Here is a 20,099-nt window from a genome sequence, read left to right on the forward strand (position 1 = left end):
GGATGGTGAGACAGGAGCCTGGGAGGCTGTGTCACGCAGTCAATCAGTGGCACGGCTGGGTCTGTAACTGGGCAGTGATCTGCCCTTGCACCAAGCTTCGACCACCAAAGCGTGCTGTCCTACGTGGCCCAGTGGTGCCAAGGTGGAGTGGAAAGACATAGGATTTCAAGACGGGAGTCTGACTTTTAATCCTGCTCTACTTACAAATTCATTATGAACCTTGGGTAAGTCCCTTACCGTCTCCGGGCCTCAGTCACTCATTGTAAAATGAAGGAGAGGACCGGCTGGTCCCCAAGTCCCCTTCCGGCATGATATCTTGTGGCTGTCTGGGGCCGTATATGCAGTGATTTCAGGCAGTGATTAAGAGACAGGGTGCTGGGATCAATCTGAAACGGACAATCTGATCACGTGGATAATCTGTTTAACGTAGATGCTGAGCAGCTCTCCTGCCTTTGCAACGGCGGGATGCCAAGGTAGTTATTTAGGATTTAGGTAATTATTTCCACTATTCAACCTCGCCTTTCCTGGGACAGTGTGTAAGATGGTCACCTCCTCTTTAAAAAGTAAATTCTCAATGTTAATAACTCTGATCTGTGTGACTAATCTAAAGATGTTTAAAAAGGAAATTCATTGACCAGTGCTGTCAAGGGTCCTGATACAAGGTGATCGTTTCCCTATTCATAGCAGAGATTAACATCCTGAATTTTGTGAGGTTTCTTTTTTTTTTTTTTTTTCCGGTATGCGGGCCTCTCACTGTTGTGGCCTCTCCCGTTGCGGAGCACAGGCTCCGGACGCGCAGGCTCAGCGGCCGTGGCTCACGGGCCCAGCCGCTCCGCGGCACGTGGGATCTTCCCGGACCGGGGCACGAACCCGTGTCTCCTGCATCGGCAGGCGGATTCTCAACCACTGCACCACCAGGGAAGCCCGTGAGGTTTCTTTTTTAATACAACAGCTTTATTGATGTATATTTTAAATACCACACAGTTCACCCACTTTGAGTATGAAATTCAATGGCTTTTAGTATACGTGCATCGTTGTGGAACCATCACCACCATAGAGTTTAGAACGTTTTCATCACCCTGAAAAGTAACCCTCTGTCTGGTAGCAGTTACTCCCCATTTGCCCCATTCCACCACCTGCCCCGGCCCCTGGCAACGCTCATCTACTTTCTATCTCTATGGATTTGCCGATTCTGGACATTTTAAATAAATGGAATCATAAAAGAAAAGAGACAGGGTGCTGGGGTTAAATCCAGGCTGAAGAGCTGTGTGTCCACGGGTAGGTTACTCAACTTCTCTGACGTGCAGGTTCTCCGTTTGTAAAATGAAGAGAAGATCAAGGCCGGTTGCATCAAGTTGCCACGAGCGCCGAGAGAGATAAAGTATATGGGACAGTGTAAGCGTTCCCACGTGTGCCAGCTCTTGCTGTGGTGTTATGACCTGTCTTGGCAGAGACTCTTTTGCTAGGGATGTGGGCTTGCTACCTGACATAGACAGCCCATCCCAGGGTCAGAGGCATTCCATCCCCAAGTGATATTATGCATGGATCACCACGAGGCCTTTGAGTAAAAACCATTTGCCTATCAGAATGCCTGGGAGTTGCTTAACCAAGGTACATTCAAGATGCTAAAGTGAAAAGAAGCTGTGATGACTTAGCCCGGTGGCATTCAAATTACTTTTGTCACAACCTCAAAGAAAGTTCACCATGGAGCCTCGGAGCCCCCAGAATAACTCAAAAGGGAGCTGCCCTGTTGAAGCAGGTGTAGGGGGCTGGTCCGCCCTCCGCCCCTCCCCCTCCACGTGGGTGTCTCCTGAGGAGCCCCTGGGAAACCCATTCTGAGAACCACAGGCCATTAGGTGATAGAGAACGAAACTGAGACCCCGAAAGGTGCAGTAACTCACCCAGGAATCAGAAGCAGGCACGTCTGCTAGAATCATTTTCATTAGCTGTATCATTTCCCGTGTTTATAAGAGGGCTGTCCTGTGTTTCTTTGGGCCACGGGTCCTAATTAATCACCTAGAGATGCGTCTTTCAATAGTGACACTTACTTAGTGGCTGACAGTTATTCTGTCTCCTGCCTTCCTCACAGTCATAGGTAGAGGCTGGATGGATATTTATTGTTAAATCAAGGAAACTGAAGCTTTTGATTTGGAATCCTTTGAAACAGTGTTTACCCAAACAATCGTGCCTGACTCTGCGAGCGTATATGACCCCAAAATAAAAATAAATAAGTTGCGACCAGAATGAACCCACAGATGGGGTGATGTGTAGGGGCTCTCAGGAGCCCTACTGAGATGAAGCATCTCTCCCCACCTCCCCTTTTGCAGCCCTCCACCCCAATTTGGTTTTCCAGATCACAAGGTACTCCTCCCTCAAAACCTAATTTCCGCACAGATTGAAGCAGCAGTGACCTGCCACGTGAAGAGCTTTAGTGAGAATCAATAGGTGTGGGTCTGTGGTGCGGGCTCCACGCCTGCTGCATATAAAACACCCTGGCAGCGAAAGTGAGACTGATGCTGGCAAAACATCTGGGGCATCATGGCACAGTGGGTCCTCCTGCCAATTTTAAAGGTGAGGTGATGGCCCAGAGACTCTTGGTGACTTGCCCAAGGTCACACAGTGATTTAAAGAGAGGGCCCATGTCCTCCAGGTTCCTAGGCCAGGGTCCTTTCCAACACACTGAAACCCCACTTTGCTGAAGCCAGGCTGTGCTTTGCTTTATGATCTAGGTAATAAACCAGTCTGTAGTGCCTATGCGGGCAAAGAGAGAGACGGAGTGAACTATTAATTAGAGTCTGGCTTTTAGAGTCCCTGAATGGAGTACACCGTCAGAGCAGGGAGAGAGGTGCTCTGAGACATTTGCTGAGCATCCACTGGGGTCCAATCCCAGCCTGATGGGAGGTTCAAGAATGGAGAAGAGCGGGGTCCCTGCCTGCAAGTGTGGGCGAGGAGAGACACATGTGAATTCAATTCAGGGCTGGCGAGGCTCGCGCTTCGCTTCCCAGCACACTGTGCTCTGGGAGGAGGTGGGAACACGGTCTTCCCCAAGCCTGACCCTGGCAGCCCGGCAGATGTGTTTATTTCTTCCTTTTCCACTCGGGAGGCGGGCGTCTGGCGGGGTGGTTAAGCAGGCAGCCTGTAGGGCCGGGCTGCCTGGGGTTCAGATCGTAGCTCTTACTGTTGAGATCTGAGGCTAACTACGTGATTGCATTTCCTCCTCTGTGGAGTGGGGAGCGTAACGGTGCCTTTCGCAGGGCGTGGTATCATGGCGAGGACTTTATCAGGTGGTCCTCTTAAGTGCTTGGAGCCCCACCCACTCTGACAGATGGGATAAGCAAACAACTGGTATTAGTCCGGGGAATCTGACATGGGTGTGTGTTTCTTCATTTAAAAAGTAATGTTTGGGCTTCCCTGGTGGCGCAGTGGTTGAGAGTCCGCCTGCCGATGCGGGGGACGCGGGTTCGTGCCCCGGTCCGGGAGGATCCCACGTGCCGCGGAGCGGCTGGGCCCGTGAGCCGTGGCCGCTGAGCCTGCGCGTCCGGAGCCTGTGCTCCGCAACGGGAGAGGCCACAACAGTGAGAGGCCCGCGTACCGCAAAAAAAAAAAAAAAAAAAAGTTTATCACTTTTTTCTGATTATAAAAGTCACTTGTATACAAACGTCAGCTACCTAAAGATACCCAGTGGTAGCATTTTGCTGTAGTTTTTTCCATTTTTATCCCTGTGCATTGTGTGTGTGTGTGTGTGTGTGTGTGTGTAATTGGGCATGTACTGTCAAAGTATAAGTTTCAAAAAATTATAAATCCTATAGAATCACATGTACATCTAGAATGAACATGAGTCAGAGACTGATTTGACTCGTGAATGAGGAAGCCAACAGGAGATGCTCATTGGTGAAGCTGGAGAATTAGAGAAACAGCGGTTATGTAGGCATGGGAGAAAGAGTACTGGAAGATGGCTGGATTGTATACACAAAGGTTAATCCTAACTGTTGGGTTATCTTTTCTACCAGGCCAAAAAAAAAATCTACAAATTCACCTGTAACCTCCCATGAGTCAAAGTTACATTTCTCTAGAATCCCCTAGATAATGACCCCTTGGGTGAGTCTGGTAAACAGTGCTCCAGTATGATGTTGAAAGTTTGGTTATCATTGACCTTAACAGTATCTATATATTCTTCCTGATCATACACTAGAAAACTACACACCTTGCCTTCTACACTTAATATTCCATCACATTCATTTTCAAAAGAAAGTTCTGAGGAAGGACCAGGATCTCCCAAGGGTGTGACCAGCTCTTCAACCCAGCTTGATTGAGGGGCCCCCATCCCCTGCCATCTCGAGGTCCCAGGGCAACTGCATTGATCTCAGTCGCCTGCTGCATTTTATTGTGTTTGTCCATTTCCCTCTCTCTCTCTCTCTCTCCCCATCTAGACTGAGTTTCTTTTTTTTAAAAAATTAATTTATTTGTTTGTTTTTATTTTTGGCTGTGTTGGGTCTTCGTTGCTGCGCGCGGGCTTTCTCTAGTCGCGGCGAGCGGGGGCTACTCTTCATTGCCATGCGCTGGCTTCTCATTGTCGTGGCTTCTCTTGTTGCAGAGCACGGGCTCTAGGCACACAGGCTTCAGTAGTTGTGGCACGTGGGCCCAGTATCTGTGGCTTGCAGGCGCTGGAGCACAGGCTCAGTAGTTGTGGCTCACGGGCTCAGTTGCTCCATGGCATGTGGGATCTTCCCAGACCAGGGCTCGAACCCGTGTCCCCTGCATCGGCAGGCTGATTCTTAACCACTGAGACACCAGGGAAACCCCTAGGCTGAGTTTCTTGAGGTCAGAGATTTACTGAGCTGAACTATCTTCCTGATCCTTCTCTCTCAAGCACCTAATATGTGGCATATGGTGATTCTTCCAAGGTGCTTGTTGAGTGAGCGAACAGGGATGTTAAGAGGCCTAGCCTTTGTCAGTTACAAAAGGTGAACCTTGCTGTTGGAACAAGCAGGGCTCCTCTCCAGAACTGGCCGCGTCCTTCCGTTGAGTCAGAGAAGCTCCCAACCCCCGCACAGTGTCACGGCCTTCTACCTCCCCCATCCCTGATTCTGCCCTTTAATTGTGTTTGGAGGGCTCTATACACTTGGTCGAGAAAACCCAGCTGTCTCTTCTCTGTAGGACTCTGAAGACTGAGCTCTCTGAGTTCCTAACTTTCTATCTGAGTCAAGATCTTAAAGGGGTAAAAAGTTTTGGCCACTTCCAGCTGTGGACGGAGAGATGTGATGGAAGGATTCATCTCTGTGCTGTGAATTTTAAAGCTCTCTTGTTCCATGTGTTGGGAAAACCCATCAAAATGCTAATAGATCTGCCATCTTCCCTCCCGCAGATGCTTTTCTGCATTGGAATATATTTACAGGGACTTGAGCAGGGAAGAATTACAAGGAGTTGGGGTGCCCTTTGCCCAGATTCCACTGTAGCCCTGTGGGTCATAAAGTCTGAATTAATAGCCCCACGTTGCAGAGGAGAGCTGTGGTTGGCTGTGGGGTTGGGCCTTTAGTGATGAGTTCTCAGCTTTTGGCTTCCTTGCTAGCGGCAGGGCAGCCAGTTTGGAAACATCTCTATTACTGTCGTGTGGCTTTTTAATACTGCTTCGCTTAGAGGCAGAACATCCTCTCACAGGCACTCCCATAGGTGTATGACTGACTTCACAGCGGATCCCCGTTGAATTCCAGGTCCGCGGTGTGTTGAGACACATTTTGCGCCAAAGTCAGCTTCAGCACTGAGACAGACTTAGCTCTTCTTGAACCCTGTGCTAGAAGTGCTGGACTGTTCGTGAAGCCTTTGAAACACCAGGTATCTTTGTTTGAACAGCCCAATGGCCTGAGAACCTCTCAGATGCATTGTTGGAAGGACAGACACTACGGGGCCAGCCTAATGCAGGCTGGACTCAGGCGAAGTGGCTCCAAGACTTTGGCCGCAGACAAAATCGTGGGTTCTGGTCCTCCCTCTGCCTGGTCCAGCTCTGTCACTGCAGACGAGCTGCTTGACGTCTCTCAGCGTCACTTCCTTCCTTTGCTAGTGAAGAGGAGAATGCTGGACACTTGGTACGAGAGTTATGGGGCATCTCAGCTCTTGCATTTCTTTGTTCACACAGATGAGCAAAGGCCAGGCATCCAGGCTACATCTTCAGAGACAAGTCCCTTAAACGATTAGGGCTTCTGGGTTCCTCTGGGACCAGATGCTGGGCACTTGCCTGACAGGTCTGCTGGAGCCCCATCTCCTTGTGAGAAGAGTGAACCTTCCTTAGCAGACACTGCTGTTGATTCTCTTTCCCTTTCTCCATGAACTAAACCGATGTTTAATTGCATAAAAATACTGTGGCTCGGGCTCACTTTCCTCATCTGTAAAATGGGAAGGCTGGTAACGTTGTCCTTGCAGTGTGGGAGGAAGAGGGGTGAGATCAGAAGTAAAGTCAGCTCCAGTGTATGCATAGCCCTTGTCCTTATCCTCCTCAGTTACCAAAAATTGCTTGCAGACAGGAAAGAGGGCGAGCAGAGGCAGGGCAATGCCCGCTGGTGACAGGGGGTCTCCCCAGTTCTCCTTCCTGCTCCGTAGAGCATCTTGGCGGTGGCGTCTGTTGTATGCATCCTATGGGGGAGGGCGTGAGAGACCCTGGCTGGCTCGTGCAGAAAAGCTCCAGACCTGCCGGCAGGTGCGGAGAAGGGGGGACGATCACTAATGACGGTTGCACTGAGAATAAACAGCTTCACATGTTAATTTATAGGGTTGGTACCTCCCTCTTCTGGGCCCTTTCACCCTCCCCAAGCCACCAAGAGCCAATGGGCTCAGATCGGGAGTCCCTCGCCCATCGGGCAGACCCTCCGGGGCCCTTGCTAGCAGCGCCAGCGCCCACTGCACTGTGCCCAATGACAGGTAGCGAGCGGCCCTCCACTCCCAGAGCAAAAGTAAATCCTAAATCCCAGTCTTTCTGAGGCCGTCATGGCTCCCCCTTCAGCCCCATTGTGACCCTGAGGCACAATTGACAGGCTCGTTCAGGGACTCCTTATGGGAACAGAGGGTGACGGGGCTGAGTGACAGGGCGGGCGGCACTGGGAAGTGCTCTGACTCCTGCAGCCGAGACAAGTGCAGGTGGAGAGACAAGGCAGGGGCACGACACGCTCAGGCGGCTTCAGGCTTCATTAAGGGCTGCCCAGGGGGTCGCTGAGATTCAGGACGCAGCAGGAGCTCGTCCTGAATAAGCCTTGGCTCCTCTCCCTCTCCCCCCTCCCCAGCCCCCTGCTTTGCTAATTTAAAACAAAGCAAAACAAAGCCCCAGCTTTGCTTTGGAGCCTTAAACTGCAGAGCTCTTATCCGTCAGCAAGCGACGCATCAGGCTGGCGGTGGCCCAGCCTGGATCCTGTGGCCTGGCATCGGTGTGGGGAGAGGGGCCCAAGGCTGAGCCGGCATCTGGGGCTCGCTGAGAACGCTGCTGCCCCTTCTGCTGGCACAAGACCAAGAGTCCTTGTGGTCACAGAACTCAGAAGGATGGCTGGTCCACTGTGGGTGGCTAGAGTGGAGGGGGTGGGGTGGGGAGGGATTTCTAGCAGGAGCTAGCCAGGAAGAGGCTCATCATTGAGCGGATCACCTTCCTCCCTCTCGCCTTCCCTTGCTGCCTCTTCCAGGAAGCCCTCCTAGCTCTCCACCTCGTCTGAAATCCTACTGACTTGGGATTCTAGGATATCAAGAGGCTCTAAATCAGTCACCTTCAACATCATGTGGAAACTTAATATATAAACCATCAGAAAGTCCAGCTATTGTGAATTAAGTGGTAGGATGTATATATGGGGTATAGACTCCATCTGTTCTGAATGCAGACCCCTAAGGGAGAGAGGGAAGGGTCCTGAGGAGTATGACTTGGAATCAGTGATCGTGGCCACTACCCTTTTGACAGAGAGCATCAGCAGGTTCTACTTTACAGAATTCCTGTGGCCTCCAAGGGCTCATTCTGTGCTGAGCACCGTGGGGATCACTTATAATCCGTTAGCTCGTCTAATCCGCAGCTCGGGCCAGCGAGGTAGGACTGTGATGGTTCATACTTCGCAGGTGAATAACCTGAGGTCTAGTGGGATAAGGAACTTTCCCAAGGCTCCACGGGTGGCAGGTGACCTAGCCGCGATTCAAACCCAGGCCTGTGGAACAGGAGAGCCTGTTCTTTTGCCCACAGTGCTTACTGCCACTTGATGCTGAGGGCTCCCACCTCCCACCTACCCTGCTGCACATTGCAGAGAGGCAGCAGGCTCTAGTGGGGGCTTCGTCCCCACCGAAGCCCACTAACAGGTGACCATCCAAATGCTGCTACACTGTCTACCTACCCTGACCCTTCAGCCATTTTCGGGTTCTTCCAAATGGCATCTTTTCAGGGGAGCGTGGAACTTCCATCAGCAGTTGGCCTGTCCCAGGCCTATTGCACACAGCTGGCAAACCAACTGCCCCTCAGACTGGGGCTTGACTCAGACACAGGGAAACTTTGGTCTCCTTGTGGCACTGTTTTTCACCGCTTGGATCAGCCAAGGCCAAGGCAAGAGCTAACTCTGACCCCTCCTTCCTGAGGCCTCATCTTGTAGCTCCACAGCTAGAGCAAGTGTTGAGATGGGGTGGAGCTGGGGGCTGACAGTGTTTGACTGAGTGGTCTCTGCTAGGATCCATAAAGGACTAAAGCAGAGTACATTCATAGATGCAAGAGGCTCAGCTTCTCGACGTCCAGAGAAAATTATACAAGTAGTTGAGAGTCATTCGTTCCCTCTCTTATCTCTATTAACCTGGTTTTGCCTTCCCACTCTTCATTTAACCCATTCTTTTACAGATATATTCACCTTCCAACTGTCCTGTTCATTTCTCCATTTCTCCATCCATCCATCCATCCATCCATCCATTTCTGCTTCCATGCATCCATGCATGCTTGCATTCATGTATCCATACATTTCTGCATGCATCCATGCATGTATCCATTCCTTCATCTTTCTATCCCTTCAATTATTCATCCATCCCTGCAACCAACTACAACCTAGTTCCTTTTTTTCTCCCCTACCGTTCCGTTCTTGTATAGATCCATTCTCTACCCATCCATCCATCTATCATAGCAACTATCCATTCATCCAACTATTATTATCTGAGTCAGGAATTGAGACAAAATCGCCAGCTTTCAGGAACTCATAGAGCCCAGAGAACAGTGATTAATCATGCCTGTGTAAGTCTGGGAAGGTTTCCCAGAGGAGAGATCAAAGGAAGGTTTTACAGGATGGGTAGGAGTTTGCCAGGTGATTTGGGGGGTGTGGGGTGGGGCTGCAGTTCAGGGTTAGGAAAGGAAGAACAGACTTCCAGGCACAGTGAACAGCAGCGAGTTTGGGCCGAGTGTGTTGGTGGGGCGTGTGCGTCCAGAGGAGTTCAGTTTAACTGTTGGGTCTGTGCATATTGCGAGGGCCTGAAGATGGGCCTGAAAGGGTAACTGGGGATCAGATGATAAAAGGCCCTGTGTCTAGGCAAAGGGAGGCCAGGGAACCCACTGAAGCAGGAGAGCAAGACATGTATGGGCTCAGTCTGACAGCAAAGGGGAGGGCAGGTTGGAAGGGACACCCGCAGGCTGGCGGACCAGCAGGAGCCTGTTTGCAGCAAGCAGATAGGCAACGGTCAGGCTGAGGCCAGGCGGGGCTGGCAGGGGCAGTGAGGATGGAGAGGCAGGAATCATTTGGGAGACATGGGATGGTAGAGAAACACTGACTGGGAGAAGAGTGAAGAGTCTTTGAGCTGGGTGGCCCGTTACACAGGGGTGCTCTGTTCTAGAGTAGGAATCACCAGGGTAGATACTTAAGTCTCTCATCCGGGTCCTATCCAGGACACTGAAGGGCTATCAGAATTTTTCTTTTAAATTGAGGCCTGGTATCCCCACCCAGTGCAGATTTGCTTTGACTGGAAGAGAGAAGAGGAAGAAGAAGGTCTAAGATTTGAACTAGACCTTGCAAAATGGACGCACCTGGCCAATATCATCACTAAGTACCACTGATTAAGCTCTTACTATATATTTCATGGATTCTAAGGCACACTTTTTTTTTTTTTTTTTTCCTTTTGCTGTACGCGGGCCTCTCACTGTTGTGGCCTCTCCCGTTGCGGAGCACAGGCTCCGGACGCGCAGGCCCAGCGGCCACGGCTCATGGGCCCAGCCGCTCCGCGGCACGTGGGATCCTCCCAGACCGGGGCACGAACCCGTATCCCCTGCATCGGCAGGCGGATTCTCAACCACTGCGCCACCAGGGAAGCCCTAAGGCACGCTTTAAAAATATATATATTTTAAGGTCTCTGAAACCAGGATGCATCGTACAAAAAGTGACATGTCATAATTAGTTTAACAGGCAGTGTTTTCTTTTTCTTAGAAGTCCGTATAATAATGGTACGGTTATAACCCATGGAGTCTTACATTCAAGAAATAGGGTACCGTGTGCCAGGCTCTCGGCTAAGTCCTGTGTATACATTCCTCATGTAATCCTCACAACCTCTTAGGAGGCATCAGCTGTGGTTAACCCTGTTTTCCAGATGAGGAGTTGAGCACGGAATAGGAAGGTCATTTGCGCAAGGTCACAAGGCTAGTTAGAGCTGGACTCAGGATCCCAACCTGTGCCACTTCAAACCTGGGGGCGGCGCGGATCTTTGTACAAAAGCAAGAGCAGGTCTGGGGCCAGAACAATGAGGGCCTCTCCCTTCCACGGCACAAGACAGCCTGGTCAAGGCCACCACCGTCACCCAGCCCACCGCCTTTCAACGCTGCCTCTTGTCACCCAGCCCCAGTTCCCCGTCTTGGCCCTAAACCTTGGGATTCTTTTCCCACCTCCTGGGAGGGCTCCGGGCCTAACATCTGTAGTGACCTCCCTCCCCCACGGAGAGGAGGGGGCTGGAATGAGATCTCAGGGGAAAGGGAGAAGACATTCTGAGCGCAGCTGGTTTCCCTCACACAATGCAGATCTGCTTAAATGGGAATTAGGATTAGTGCTGGATTTTGCCTCTCCTGGCAGGCTGGTAATAAACTAATCTCCTCTCCGTCTGCAGGAAGGCAGAATTCCATCGAAGAAGGGAGACAGCTTCAGGCTCGGGAGTGTGAAACCTGAAAAGTAATTTTGTTATTGACGGGCCTTGCCCGCACTGCCAGGCGAGCAGCCCTCGGCTCCTTCCCCGGCGTGGCTGCAGCCTTTAATTTTGTTAATGTGTCACGTTCTCCCAGGCTGCGTGGCGGACGGGCACACTTGACGTTAATACGTGTTCTTCGCGGTCCCCAGAGCTCGTAAAACTTCATTATCAGTTCTGAGCCCATAAATGTAGGTCCCGGCTCAGGTGGGTCGGGCACTGGGAGATGCTCTGGGGGAAGTGGAGGGGTGGACCTCTGCGTGAGCCAAGAAATAAACTCCTCCCTCATCCGGGGGGATTCGACCTCCCAGGCCACCAGGAGGGGAGCAGACAAGCGACTCTGTAGGCTGAACCCTGGGTTCAAATTTGCATTCAAGCGAAGGGACTCCTGCCCTGCTATTTGAGGGGAGTTGATTCAGTATTTTGGGAAGGCAGTTTGCCAAGTGTGATGTGTGCAGAGCCTCTGCCCGGCGGTCCCACTTCGGGGCATCCGGGCTTTGGAATTGCATGAACTCTTCCACACAGAAATGTGGGCGCCGAGGGGACCGTTGCCGCAAAGTGGTAATGGCCAGAGGTGGAAATCTCCACGTATCCGTGGTGGGAGAGGTGGGTGCACTGTGGTCCACGCCTCCCACGGGATACTGTGCGGCTGTGAAAAAGACTCCAGAAGATGCATGTGTGCTCACTCGCAGAGGTAGACATGGTATCACTGATAACTGGGGTTGTAGAACATGCGAGGTAAGGTCCCATTTGTGTAAAAAAATGCCACTGTCTGCTTGTGGGCCCCCGTGGGCACATGCTTATGCACACATGTACACATATGTGTGATTACATGTAATATAGCCTACAACGTCATATTACAAAGATTTTGCAGTGGGTTTATCTGTTCAATAGGATGAACGAGTATGGGAAAACTTTCATTTTTGTAGTTAAAAATGAAAATTATATTATATTATATACGTCCATATCTGTATGTGTATGGATACGGATATGGCTGTATATGTATATGGATGTGTATATGTATCACGAATTCCTCTGACTGGCCTTAGTCTGGCCCCTGACACTTGAGGTCCCTTGGGCTGACACTGCCTGGGTGGACGTCTGAGGCAGAGATAGCTAAATAAAACGAGATCACGTCCTCTGGCCAAGCCCTGTTCCCCATCAGTCAGCAGGGAGTTCTGTGAACTTCTTTTATGCCCAGCGTGCACTGGTGTTGGGATCTACAGGGTAGACCTGAACTCACTGCTCCTCTCCCACCACGGAGATGCACTGGCAAGGGACTTGACTTCCCACCGACCTGAGTGTAGCCCTGGCCCTGCCCCTTTTCAGCGGTGAGACCTTGGGTGAGTTAACGCCTCTGAATTCACCATGGCCCTTATCTCTAAAGTGGCCATCCTTTCTCATGGAATTGTTGAGGGCATCAGGATTATGGTCATTACCATTTGAGACAATATGAAACTTGATCAGGGCTTCTACTGTGCCTCCAGGTTGTTGGGAAGGGAAGGATGGGGGTGCTTAGCCCTCCCCGCTCCCACTCCGCTGTGAAGTTTTGCCCTTTTGTTGCTCAGCTGGGCTTGCGAACAAGCTAGTCCCCTGGGACTGGCCTAAGCCTTGGCTGACAGGTATGTGGCCTGGACATGGTGAATTTGATCCTTCTCCCGTGACCTGGGGACTCTTTGTCAAACTGACAGAGAGGAGGCAGGGGTCGGGGGAGAGGCTGGACTTCTGGCCCCTGCACTCTGGGGCTGAGTTGTTTTTCTCACCACCAAAGATTTCTCCACTTGTTACTTATCTCTTCACGGATACCAGATCTTGAAAATATCGGTCTGCCCCAAAGCCTGCATTCATTAGGCAATGATTAATTCGCTTTTGCATTTTCGAAATGACTCAGAAAGCCTTTTTTCTGCCTGAGGGAAATGGAGTACTCACGCCAAGATGATACTATTCTAGCTAGAAGCAAAGTGACACAATGTGCCGCCCGTGGTTACAGCACGCTCCGTGTTATCACGGGGACGTCGTACAGGGTCCTGGGCTGATTTTGGAAGACTGAAAATATGCCCCAGTCCCTAGGCTCTGGGGATGCCATCCTGGGACCCTCTGTGGGGTTGGGTGCTTGCTTCTGTCTTTCTGGCCACGGGGGCTGTGACTTCTGCGCCTTCAGAGATGAGAGGGGGGAGTGGGTGCACATCTGGACGAAGTGGCCCCCAGAAGCCACGTGCCTCCCACACTTGCCTTTTTAAAATGTATTTCTCCCTCTTTTCCTTCTAGAGTTTATCCTGAAGCTACCCTCAGAAAGAGACTGCAAGAGAATCTTGACATCCCTAAAAGGAAAAGACACCAGTTGAAAGAGGTATGATTGGTGACACGGGAGTGTGGATCTTAACATATTCAAATAAGAGGGTCTAATCTTCTCCTGCTCCCTGCCCCTCCAGACTCTCCATTTCTGAGAGGGAAAGCTCTCAGCTCGTGCTGGAGGGCAGGGCAGGCAAAGGGCAGCTTCTCTCTTGTCCTCACCCCCAGATGTTTGCTCAGGGATGGGGAGTGAAGGTGAGGGGTGAGGAGACAGAGGCTGCTGGGGTCTTACCAGACTGGGTGCCACCCCACTGACGGGGCCAAAGGTCGTGCTTGGTCCTGAGTCGATCCAGGAAGTGAGGGTTCAAGGGCTGGAGGGAGTGAGCCCTCCAAGGGAAAGCAGAGCTCCTGGGGGGTCACGGAGGGTCCTGCCTCTGTCAAGGACCCCTGCCACGCCTCCCCTTCCTCCGCACCCACCACGGCCTTGGGATTGTGGGAAGGAAATACCTTCCTGGGATGATTTCCAGCCCATCCCTCACCCCATCCCCTCCCCCATTCCAGGACCGTCTTTTTGGATAAAGTTCAAATCCACAAGGGCTAGGATCAGTCACCATATTCCGTGACGGAATTGGGAACGGAGAAGCCTTGGTCTGCTTCTTGGGCTCTGGGAGCTTCTTGGGCTGCCCACAATCCCTGGACTGGTGACGGGCTGGGTTGCCTCAGGGAAGTTTCCTGAATGAGGAGCCAGGATATCTGTCCTCTGGCCCAGTCTGTGGCACCATTGTGCCTCAAGAGCCCTTCCAAGCCATTTCCCTCATTGGGCCTCATTTTCGCATCTGTAAAGTGGGGCAGCAGTGACTTGAATCTCTGTTCCAGCCCGCAGGTCCTCAGTTGCTGAGGTCCCAAGACCAGGGCTGAGCTGGGGGAAGGGCAGGTTTGGGGGGAACAGGGAGGCAGAGATGGAGGTGGGGCTTGGGCATGGCTGTGGAGAGGAGGGGGCATTCGAAAGCTCTGAGATTTCACTGCCAGTCTTGAGCAAAGGATGACTCAGAGCCTCAGGGGAAAGACCACAGGGTCTGAGGTGCAGACGCGACTGTGTTTGAGTCCCAACTAATCAGAAGAGTCAGATTAACCAACACTGACTGAGGGTTTCTCTGTGCCAAGTGGAGGGCTGTGTGCAACGTTTCTACCAACAGCCCTGTTATCACCTCCATCTCAGGGAAGAGTAAACCAGGCCTCAGAGAGGTTAAGTGACTTGCTCAAGGTCACACAGCAGTAAGTAATGGGGCTTACTTGAAGCCCCTCCCTGAACTACCCAAGCGTTCTTGTGCATTTTGCTTACCAGCTCTATGACTTGAATCTTAAGGTTAAAAAATCCTTGAAGCCAAATCACCTCTCTGAAATTCATTTCCTGAAAAAGACATGGAAGTGAGTTCTTTCCTAGAATTTCTTTTTAAACTTTGGGCTCTTGGTAAAATCTCTGTGAGTCTTGATTTTCTGATCTCTGAAATGGGAACATCGCACTTATTCATGGGGTTGTTTTGGGGAGAGGATGAGATGAGGGAGCTGAAGAAATCTCCCCACACCATCCCTCCCTACAGACCCCCTCCACCGGCCTTGTCCCTCCTGGGGCTGCTGTGAGGGTGGATGCCATGTACCCACGTTAGAGTGCTGCGTCCAGCCGCTGGATGGTGTTTGCAGTTTCAGCTGCCTCTGGTGCCCATGGTTGGGAAGCACTGGCCACTTTCTGACTCACTGATCTGATATTCACCTGGTCTCCAAGCTCATCCTCCTAACTTTGGATGTGCCCTCTGGCTGGCTGGGATTATTTTCGTCTGGAATCCAAGGCAGGGTGGCCAGGTCCTAGCAGCAGATAAAACAGGGCCACGTCAAGGCCCACCCAAGTGGTCAGTGGCAGAGGAGCACCGAGGCCGGGGCCTGGGGGACTCCTCTCACTCCCTCGACAGCTCACCCTGCTCTGCCAGCCGCCTGGACCATAATCTTGTAAGCCTCCTGGCAGCAGCCGCCCTGGTCCCTGCAGGAAGCTGTCACCTTATCACAGAGCCTGGATCCCGCCAGGTTTTCTTAATCAGGAGAAGGCACTGAAGCAAGTCAGAAAAAGCTTAACTTCCTCGGGATCTTTCTGCAAGGGATGTTTCTCCATCAGGGGAAGCCGTGGGCCTCAGACGAGAGGAAAGAATCCCTTTGAGTACAGAAAGAAGCAGCAAGGGGGCCCTTGTTCTTGGTTTACCTTCAGCAGGGCTGCTGAGGGAGCAGAGTAATTTTGCCTGGCCCCTGTTGTTAGTGAGGAAACAGAAATTATAGAGTCACAGGGAGAATCGGAAGATGATTGTCAGCAACGGGCAGACAGGCGTGAGCTGTTGTGGGAAATGTTTGCTGGGGTCTGGTAGCCAGGCTGGTGGAGGCCACACGCGCGCGCGCGCGCGCACACACACACACACACACACACACACACACACACACACAGAGGTGGTTACGAGGGCCAGGAAATCACCAGCGAGATGATCCTGTGTGCCCTGAACGAGGGCAGCCCCCTGGAATAATGCGGGTAGCCTCCCAGGGTGACCTCCTTGAAGAGGCTCAGGCCCTTGGGATGTGAAAGCTAGGTGTTTGTGACCACACGGTGGGGTTACCCTGGAGACACATACCTCTCTTTGTGCGTGGTCTAAAAAAGGCCTGAGACGAAGGGCCTGGGTTGTGTCAGCTCTCTGTTCTGACACCCCTGGGGCACGGGGCCATCTCGGGTGTGAACGGTTCTCCCTAAGCCTTTATCCCATGGTTTACACTTCGCTCCTGGTGATCTTTCCCCAGGCCCTTTCTGTAGGTAATCACTGTTCCTCCCCACACCCCAAGAGGCAGGGATTAATAAGCTCTTTTTAAGCGAGGACAACTGGGGTTCAGACAAGTGGTAAATTATCCCAGGGTTCACCTCTAAAAGGCAGCAAGGTTAGGACCCAAACATGGGGCTCCTGCCCTAAAGATAGTGTGTTTACCATAGCCACCCACGGCACCCACAGTGCCCGCAGAGGCACCCCTCCGCACCTACAGAGGTGCCCTGTGTGTGTCCGTAGGGACCCCCCACATCACTACAGTGGCTCCCCATGGCGCCCATAGAGCCACCTAAGGCATCCGTGAAGCACCCCCCAGGAACTCACAGCATCACCCCACGGCGTTCATGGTGGTCCCCGTGTGTCCCCAGAGCGCCCCGCAAGCCTGCAGTGACAGCCCACAGCTCCCACGGTCACACTCTGCTCCTGCATTCTCCACCCAGCCTTGCGTGGAGTTTGGAGGTCAGGCAGGAAGGGGAGTCCCTTGATGTTTTTATCTCCCCACCCAGCCCTCCATAGCAGGCTGAGCAAATGAGTGAAGGCAATTTTTAGGAGGCCTCTGGATTGTCCTCCTGCTGAGATCTGACAGTGGGAAGCAGGTGGCTGGTGGGGGTGGGTGGTGGTGAAGGAGGCCTGGCTGCCACCACAGCAGAGCCTGTACCTACTGATCTATTTTTCCTTTTGTCGCTTGTACTTTTGGTGTCGTAGCTAAGAATCCATTGCCAAATTCAAGGTTGTAAAGATTTGCCTCTGTGTTTTCTTCTAAGAGTTTTAAGGCTTTAGCTCTTATGTTTAGGTCATTGATTCATTTTGAGTTAATTTTTGTATATGGTGTGAGGTAGGGGTCCAACTTCATTCTTTGGCCTGTGGATATCCAGTTACTCCAGGACCACCATTGAAGAGACTGTTTTTCCCCATTGAATAATCTTGGCACCCTTGTTGAAAATCCATTGGCCATAGATGTATAGGTTTATTTCTGGATTCTCAGTTCTATTCCACTGGTCCATATATCTATCCTTATGCCAGTACCATGCTGTTTTGATTACTATTGCTTTATGTGTAACTAATGGAGAAGTATTAGTATATTTTAAAGCTTCCCAGGTGATGCCAATGTGCAACCAAGGTTTTGCACTACTGGTGTTTAGAGGAAGATGAGGCACAGTTAGGGAGGCTGGTTGAGAGGCTGCTGGAATGATCCAGGGCAGTGCAGGGTGGAGAGGATGTGGCCCTGAACTAAAGCTTCAATCGTGGGGGTGAAGAGGCCATGAGAGAGTTGAAAGAGGTTAATGAGGGAGACATTCTGATTCTCCTTGATTCCGGAAAGGCGTTAGAGATGCCAAAGATGAGAACAGAAGCCAGTGGTCCAGGCGAGCTTGATTAACCTCTTACCCACCCCAGTGTGATTTGGAGGAAGACCTGAGTTCCATTCCAGCTCTGCTCCACTGTGTGATCTCGGGCAAGTTGGTCAACCTCTCTGAGCACCTCCATTGCCTCTGTAAGGTGAATTGATATTCTCTGCCTGCTCATTCAGAGGGTTGGGTGTGGGTCAAGCAGGTCAGCTCTGCAAAGGCTGGAAGGGACTTAAAGACCTTGGCAGATTCTTGGCAGAGAACGCTTGGCAGATTTTCCACCCCAAAGTTCCTGCCAGGAGGTTGTCAGTATCCGCCCAACCAGGGACTTGAGGCTCATAGCCTCCATTGCAGCCTATGCTGCCTTGGGCCTCCTTGGGCTGTCTCTGACAGGTCAACATGTCTCCTTGTGCTGCACTGAAATCTATTTTCTTGTACCTTCCATCTTCTTGCCCCAAATCTGCTTTGTGGGGCTGAAGGGAACAAGCATCACCCCTTTCCCTCCCGGCCATATTCTCCTGTATCCCCACCCCACAGCTTCTCATCTTCTGGGTGCAGGGTCGTAGTTACCTCTGCCTCCCTCTGAGGATGCAGGTCTAGGTGCTCTCTGGACTTCTTGCTCTCTTGACCCTCTTCTGGGTGGACTCTGGCCTGAACTTGGCACTATCATAGTTCAGCCCTCAGAGCTGAGGCCAGAGCTCCAGCTGTGTTCCGAGTCCAGCCAAGGTGGGTGAGACCATCATCTCCCTCAGTCCAGAACTTTTATGTCTGTTCCTGGAGCTGAGGTGGCATTGGGATCCAGTGATTGGACTCAAGCTCCCATCTTTTCATTGATCAAGTAGAAAAGGGATTCACTCTTGCTACTTACATCACATTTCCATGCATTATTTGTGAATCATAAGGCAGGTTAATCCAGGAGGGAGAGCGTAGCTTTGGTATTAGATGAATTTCAGGGCTATTTCTTAGCTGGGGCAGATGAACTCAGTTTACTCTCCTGTTAGATGAAGATAGTCATTAGAACTGCAGGCTTCATGGTCAAGATTAAATGAGGCAATGGATATCAAGTGTGTAGCCCACTGCCCAGGAAGGAGACAACATTCCAGGAAGTGGTGGATCTCATTACCTGTGTCGTCCCAGTACCACCCTTCCTTTTTGTCCAGTTCTGACTGATGGGGCACAAGCCCTGAGTTTAAGGGCAGGAAGGGGTAGCAGCCCCAGGCCTCGTCACCCTCCTGGCTTCTCCCTCGCTCTCTGGAACACGTGTGTGAGGGGACAGGGTGACAGGTTCTCACCACCCCAGTTTCCTGCTTACTCAGCTCAAAGTCTGCCAGAACTTTCTGGCCTGGGGCCAGCCCTGTGTCCATATGTGACTCATGACAGCAACCTGGTCCTTCTCTGCCCTCTAGGATATTGTCCATCCCAAACCTTTTCCTTCTTTTCTTCTTCAAGTTGTTTTAAATTTGCACAAGAAGGCTCATCCCAGGACCACACACCCACTGTCCCTGATGGGAGGCTCAGCCAGTGGAGGTTTTCCCTCCGAGCTGCCCCCTCTCCCTGACCTGGTTGGCTGTGAGAGCAAGGCCAGACCCCCCCCCCCTCACTCTGTGGGGTGACCACTACTTAACATCATGGAGAGATAATAATAAGTCTAAACTTCCTCTTCTAAAGAATGAGCAAATCATTGTTTTTCTGTTCATGCAGCAAAAATTAGCAAAACATGCCCTTAAAAGGCTTTTTTTTTTTTTTTTTTAAGTAATGACATATATCCACATTGTGAATCACAGCTGAAAAACTTTCAAACAGCCAGATGTGGCAAAGAGGGAGGGAATAGAAACCCCATTTTCAGATGCATGTGAGCATCAGAGAGGGGCAGTGACTTGCCTGAGGTCACACAGCTATGGAGTGGTAGAGATGGGCTCAGTCTGTGAGTCTTCTGACCTGGACTGGTGATCATTCTGCTGCACCCAGCTGCCTCTTTTATTAGTCAACAGTGTAAAATAATGTATTTTAGTTTATAGCCTACAAATAAAGGAAGAAGTCCAAACTGGCTGGCAGTGATGTTTGGTGGCTGTGGTAGTATATTATCTGAGAATAAATGAATGGAGCCATTCCCTGTGCTTTGGGGTTTGCCGAGCTGTCCTCCCTTTCTGGGCAATGGTCAGAAAGGGGATGGAGGAAGGAGATTGTGGGATGGAGGAAGGAGATTGGGCTTTGGACTCTGAAGCTTTTTTTTTTTTTTTTAATAGACTTTATTTTCTAGAGCAGTTTTAGATTCACAGCAAAATTGAGGGGAAAGTGCAGGGAATTCTCACATTCTCTGTCTCTATATACATATTCTGTCTCTATATACATCCCTACACACATGTACAGCCTCCCGCACTACTGACACCCCGCACCCAGTGGCACATGCGTTACAATTGATGAACCTATATTGACACATCATTATCACCCAAAGCCC

At 51.2% G+C, this 20,099-nt stretch overlaps 1 protein-coding gene across 1 annotated transcript in view; it reads left to right on the forward strand.

Moving 5' to 3' along the window:
* TSPAN18 (tetraspanin 18) overlaps positions 1-20,099 on the forward strand; it is a 187,232-nt gene that overhangs the window by 21,256 nt on the left and 145,877 nt on the right. Inside the window, exon 2 of the mRNA XM_067037055.1 lies at positions 13,420-13,501. The gene's annotated coding sequence lies outside the window, so the exon portion shown is untranslated. The remainder of the gene's footprint in view (positions 1-13,419; positions 13,502-20,099) is intronic.

This window comes from Kogia breviceps, chromosome 7 (genome assembly GCF_026419965.1).
Source record: "Kogia breviceps isolate mKogBre1 chromosome 7, mKogBre1 haplotype 1, whole genome shotgun sequence".
In the NCBI taxonomy this organism is placed as follows: domain Eukaryota; kingdom Metazoa; phylum Chordata; class Mammalia; order Artiodactyla; family Physeteridae; genus Kogia; species Kogia breviceps.